At 40.0% G+C, this 6,609-nt stretch overlaps 1 long non-coding RNA gene across 1 annotated transcript in view; it reads right to left on the reverse strand.

Annotated features, from left to right (window-relative positions):
• Positions 1–2,666: 2,666 nt before the first annotated feature.
• The window catches only part of LOC123522594, a 7,910-nt gene continuing 3,967 nt past the window's right edge, over positions 2,667–6,609 (reverse strand). Inside the window, exon 2 of the long non-coding RNA XR_006680838.1 lies at positions 2,667–5,154. This is a non-coding gene — a long non-coding RNA (uncharacterized LOC123522594). The remainder of the gene's footprint in view (positions 5,155–6,609) is intronic.

The following is a 6,609-nucleotide window of genomic DNA, read 5'->3' on the forward strand; positions in this document are numbered from 1 at the left end:
TATCATTGGATTGGTAGATATTTCTCAATCTTTTGATGTTTAGTCCATTTTTATCTTTGGTTTAAGCTATACCTCTTGTATACCCATACAAATGGGTCTTGCTTTCTAATCTACTCTGCCATTCTCTGTCTTTTGATTGGAGCATTGAATCATTGACATTCAGTGTCATAATTGACAAATGAGGGCGTGTTGTTGTCATTTTTCTTGTATTTGTGTTTGGTCTCCTCCTCCTCCGACATTTGTACTTTTAATGGTGTTTTTGTTCCTCCTCAATTTCTGTGTTGTTTTGAGTGTTGCTTTGATCATGTTGGTTTCTGGATGTTGTTATGTCTGATGCTCTCAGGTTGCTCTGCTGTGGTTGTTGATTGTTGTTGTTCTCCATAGTGATCCAGTTAATATTTTTTTGTACTGCTGGTGATTTAAATAATTCCTTTAGTTTTCACTAGTTTGGAAATACCTTTAATTTTCTCTCCTATTTGAGGGATGGTTTGTTTTATATATGATTTTTGGTTGGCAGCGTTTTTTTTTCTCTCAGAATTTTATATATGCCACTCCATTGCCTTCTTGTCTGCATAGTATCCGCTGAGAAGTTTGAGCTTATCCTTATCAGTTTTACTTTGTCTGTGATTGTTCGTTTTTCCCTAGATGTTCTCAGAATTCCCTACTTTTCCTTGAAATGTGAGAGTTTAACCATGCTATGTGATGATGTTTTTCTTTTGGGATCTATCCTATTTGGGGTTCTCTCTGCTTCTTAAATAGTTATTTTCTCCTGTTTTGTGATGTTGGGAAAATTTTCTTCCATGACTTCTCATAAAATTTTCTCTGTAGATATTTTTCTTTCTTCTTGTTTTTGGATATCGATGAGACATAGGTTGTTCCTCTTGAGAGTGCGCCACATCCTTGTCAGGCTTTCTTCTGAGTAGTACTTCACTTTCTCTCTCTCTCATTGATTGTAGCTAGAGTGCTTGCTTTTGAGCTTACTGGTTTGATTTTTATTTTATTCCATCTGTTCCTCGGGTCTTTTAAGACATTGCCTATTTCTGTTATCTATTGTTCATCTTCTGGGCTGCATTTGGGGTCAAGGATTTTAGGTTTTCCATTTCTTTCATTGCTCTCCTATTTGCTACCCACATCTCTGGAAAGGACCTATACATCGTTCTTCTGAATTCTGCTTCTGGTAGTTTTAGGGTATCTTCTTTAAAGTACTCCACTGGTTTTGGGCAATTTTCAGTTGCTTGTATTTGTGTTTCTTTATTATTATGTTTTTTGTGTGTGTGTTTACTGGTGTTGACTGTTGTTTTTATGGCATTGGTGTACAGCTCTATGTGGTGTATGAGCTGCCGGGTTGTGTAGTGGCAGTTGGCTTTGTTGAGTGATTTGGGAGAAGTATACTAGGAACTATATTTCTCACTCCCAGCCACTGACCTGTCACTGGACTAGACAATGTGGCAGCTTAGCCTTTGGCCCCACCTTCTCCAGCACCAAGAATAGATTTGTCAGAGATGTGTCTTAGCAGCTAGGGTGGTCGATCTTCCTTTAGAGTTGTGGCCATAATGGTGGCATTTGCTTATGGCAGAACCCTATGCTGTGCTATTCCTCTTGTAGTCCCACCAGCACTTGTGCTGAGGGTGGAGGAAAAAGTCTCACATTATCTTTTAATCCCATTTTCCCACAAACTTTTTGAAGCCCCCTCATATACTCTTACAGAATAATCTTCTTTTGCATTTAATGATTAATAGTCCTTGGCACTCTTATTATTATCTTACTCAAAGATTTTTAAGATCCAAGAAATAAGAATATTTGATTATCATCATAATCATCACCATTTTCCTACTTTGGCTTCCAAATTGAGTTGAATCTAACACTGATGACTGAAGGTAGGATGTTTATTCTTATCAGCATTTACATTAAAGTCAAAGCCAAGAAATCAAATTCATTGCCATCTAGTCAATGCCAACTCATAGCAACCCTATAGGCCAGAGTAGACCTGCCCCTTTGGGTGTCTGAGACTAAATCTTCAAGAGAGCACACAGCCTAATCTTTCTTTCTTGGAGTTACTCATAGGTTAGAACCCCTGATGTTGGGTTTATCAGCTAAATGTGTGCCACTATATGCCACAAGAGCTCCTTTATATCATTATAGTCTGTGGCACTCCTGAAGCTTTCTAATCTTGTTGAGTTATAGTCCTTGAAACTCACAGAGGCAATTCTACCCTGCTTTACAAGTTTGCTACGCATTGGAATTGGCTTAATGGCAATGAGTTTGGTTTGTTTTTTAATAGCCCTTGGATAGAGTGAGCTCAATACATTGGGCCTGGCACTAGGCTTGAGAAAACTTGATTTTGTAGATAAGAAAATGACTATCTAGAGAAAGGTCATTTAATCCTGCAACGATAAAAATAAATTCTTCCAAAGTACTGTGTTCTGCTGCCCCGGTCCTAGAGCTTGTGCCTTGGCAGAGTCCTATGGGCAAGATAATGGCACATTGAATTCAGCAACTAGATTGTGCTTGTGTATGCAGCTGTGCTCCAAGCCCAGACCCCTCTTATGCACCTTTTATTCATGTCATGGAGGAGGGGATGCAAGAACCTTCGATTCAGGTCTTACTCTCCGCCCATAGAAAGCGCCTTAAACTCTTGGGAATCGAGGAGCAACAAAAACAAGGAATAATGTATAATTTGTGATCCATCACTGGATCTGTTTATTCTGTTTATTAAACACCTATGTCACATCTACATCGTCTTTCTGTCAAGATGTCATACTGTGTGGTTTTCATGTTGCTGTGATGCTGGAAGGTGATATTTAAATATCAGCATGATCACCCATTATAACAAGTTTCAGGGGGGACTTCCAGACTGAAACAGATGAGCAAAAATGGCCTGGTGCACTCCTTCAAAAGTCAGCCAATGAAAAATTGTTTGATATAGTGTTGGAAGATGAGCTCCTTAGATTGGAAGGAAATAAAAATAAAGACCATGGTTCTTGAAATGGGACTGAGCACGCCAACAATTGTGAAATGGCACAGACCTGAAAGATGCGTTATTCTGTGGCATATGGGGTCTGAATAAGTTGTCGCTAACTCAGTGGCAATTAGCAACAGCACTTGAATTGTTTTACAGATATTAATGTATCCCTCTGAAAATGCTTATTCTCATTTTTAGATGAGGAAACAGAGACACAGAGAGGTTAAATAGCTTGGCCAATATCATATAACAGGTATGTTGCAGGGCTGGAACATGAATCTGGGCAGTCTGAATTCAGACTCCATGCTGAAAAAATGTGTGAAGCATCTCTCCCGGGATGTGCCCTGGGTTTGGCAGTGACAATCGGCATCCAAAGCAGCATGGCTCTTTCCTTCTAGAAGCTTGTGCTTTGAGAGAATTTTTGCCCTGTGATTACATTGTATCTTTGAGACTTCATTAGTCTTTAAAGTTAGACTGACCTCACTGAGCTACAAGGATTTAAAAGGATGCTATTGGGAAAATGTATTTATGATCTTGCTAATCAATTTTTCCTTGGCCAATGACTTGCTTAGATAGGTGGTCAAAATATAAATGAAGGTATTTGAGTAATTTCTTCCAGGAAATTCCAAATGTCCCCTTTAGCAAATCTAATCATAAAGGCTAATGGTGGGCGGGCTTAAAAGCGCTCTCTAATCATAATTTCCAATATCCATTTCTGTCACACTTGATGGCAATAAGATTAGGTAGGTGAAATCAATAAAATCATAGTACACCCAGATCCTAAACACAATAATAATAATAATAAAAAGAACAACAGCTAGAGTTCCATGTTCTTTTAGACTATCTTATTCATGTGCATATGGCCCTAGGCTGCTGCTGGCTGAGTGTATCCAGCTAGCTTGGCCTTCTTTCAGTCATTTTATTTAAGCAGCATGGATTTTGCCTTGGGGGAAAAAGTGCTTTTCTTCCCTGAGGTGCAATTTAGCATCCATTACATTCCTTTCAGTCATTTCAGGTGGGAATAACCAAAGTCAGCTTCTAAGAATCAAAAGTTTCACTTCCCATGCCCTTTCCAGATAGCAGCTGAATAAACTACGTGGCCATATCTGACCTCTTCTGGCCATCCAAAGGAGAAGGAAAACCCAGCTCCCCCAGATTGCTAGACGTCAGAAATCAAACGTACCTCTCCACTCTCCATCCTTGGTTTGCTTCTGGAGAACCCCCTCTTTGCACCAAATGGTGGTAGGCTAGGTTGTCTTGAGAAGCAAAACCAGTGACACTCTCATATGTATAAGAAGGAATTTTATATATAAAGAATTAATTTTATTTCAAGAAGGCATCCCAACCCAGTCCAACCAAAGTCCATGATGGGACTTAGGCTAGCTGGAGCCCTCTGTAGATGCACATAGCTGCATCCCAGAAAGGTGAAACAGAAAGTAGGGAGATCACAGACCAGTGGGTACAGACTTACAAGGATCTCAGGTTCTGTGGGAACAGGGTAAGGCACCAAAGGCCCATATGGGGCTGCCCTTGCAGGCAGACACAGAATCCTAGCAAACAGGAAGGGTGAAGGGTAAGAGAAAAGTGTCCCTTTATAAAAAGGCCACACCTCCAAAGAGGCATCATCAGATTGTGATCTGCTTAATAGACTGGATTCGTCCCCTATTTTCACACAGGTTCAAATTGATATAAAACCTAACCATCACCATGAGTAGTTGGGGCTTCCTTTGCCTGGTAACCACCACCTATATTGTTTCTTTAGAAAGATGTATTCCAAGTATCTTTAGTCATTCATTTGTTCACTCATTCATTCTGTCCATCAGCTAGCCATTGCCTACTGCATATCAGGAACTAACCAGGGAAGCTAAGACTCTCCTTCTGGTCTGGGCAGCAATAGATGGCTGCTTGATCTGGAGGCAGGTCAGAGTGACACAGAGCTCCCTATTCTGTGGCCATACCTTGGAGGACCAGGCGCCAGCCCAGCCATTTTAAAATTGTGTTCCTCAGGGAGCAAAGGGGAAAATGCAGGAAGGAGTTCTCATTCACATGTTACTGGATATTTTCAGGTCATTCAGAAATCAAGTCCTTCCAAGTCAAAGAGCTTTGGGTCTTCTTGCTTCAGTTGGCTCCACCTGTGAGCTTCTGGAGGGCAGGGATGTGCTACATCTATTTGGTATCTTCAGATGCCTTTCCTAGAGCCAGGATTAAGCAGGAGAACAATCAATGCATTGTAACAAACCTCTGTACCCTTGAAACCTTTTCTTTTTGTTTGGTTTTAAGTGTGAGCAGAATCCACCAACTCTTGGCTCTACAATCTCAGAGATGTGATCTGCAAGAAACTAAAAGGCACACGTGATTTGTGTGTTTTCTTACCAGGAATAGTTCAGTAGTACAAATGGTTAATATGCTTGACTATTAACTGAAAGGGTGGCATTTGAGTGCACTCAGAGGGATCTTTAAAGAAACACCTGGCGATCATATCTGAAAGATCAGCCTTTGAAAGATCAGCCTTTGAAAGATCTATTGGAACACAGTTTTACTCTGACATACATGGGGTTGATATGAGTCAAAGACTTGATTACTCAAAAACAACTGGTTTGTGTTTTATCTTTTTAATCAGAATATCAGAGCACTCATTCTGAAGGTCACAACTGTCTTTCTGTTCTTAAAGAAATGTCAGATGGCTCGATATTTCAGACGAGATGCCTACTTGCCTGTTCTGTTTACAGTCAAGGAATTCCATTGACAGTAAGAAGATGACTTATTACCAGCTGTTTTCACCTACTATTCTACAATATCTGTCTTGCCCATGCATTTGTTTCTCTGTTTTGAAAGAACTCATAAAGTTATTAAAACCTAGCAATTCTAAAGTGACCTTTTTGAGTAATCTTATAAAACTAATTTGTTTTGGCCAAGAGGTGTAAGGCTATAAGCATTTTAAGTCAGATTTGCTTTTTTGTAATTATTTTGTCAAAGGAACTTCTTTCATTCTCAGATACCTCTATCTTTGTCAAAATATACTGACAAAACAACTTGGACTAAGGGTTCAAAGGTGAGCTTCCAAGGACAGAGATAGAAGAAACAGGAATATCATACTTACTCACATCTCTTTGTTAAGACAAAAGACCTTAATTGTGTTTATAATGAAAAAAAAAGAGACATTCTTTCCTTCATGTGCAGTTACCACACATCTGTCGGTGGAGGTTTGCATGTTGCTATCATGTTGAATAGGTGTCAGTGGAGCATACAGAGTACAAAGAAAGTTCTGGTGATCTACTTCCCAAAATCAGTCAAGGAAAGTCCTGTGGATCACAACAGTCTGATCTACAACTAAAAATGGGGATGCTGAAGGACCAGGCAGCATTTCTTTTTATTGTGCCTGGGGTTGCCATGAGTTGAGGCCCACCTTCAGACTCTGAGCAATCGGTCTGCATTCATTCACAGGTTCTGCCTGACAGTTCTGCAAGGAATCCAATGTTTTCCTACCATTATTACAGAGGAAAGAAGTAGAGATTCACAGAAGTTCAAGGTCATTTCCAGAAACATTCTGAGATGGGGATTTACATGCAGGGGCTTGTTAGGAAAGTGCTCCCTGATGAACCTGGTAAGAGAGTGGGGGAAGTGGGAAAGGAAGGAAGACAAGCAGG

Source organism: Echinops telfairi, unplaced genomic scaffold, assembly GCF_000313985.2.
Source record: "Echinops telfairi isolate 266 unplaced genomic scaffold, ASM31398v2 ScPeMD7_7424;HRSCAF=8462, whole genome shotgun sequence".
NCBI lineage: Eukaryota > Metazoa > Chordata > Mammalia > Afrosoricida > Tenrecidae > Echinops > Echinops telfairi.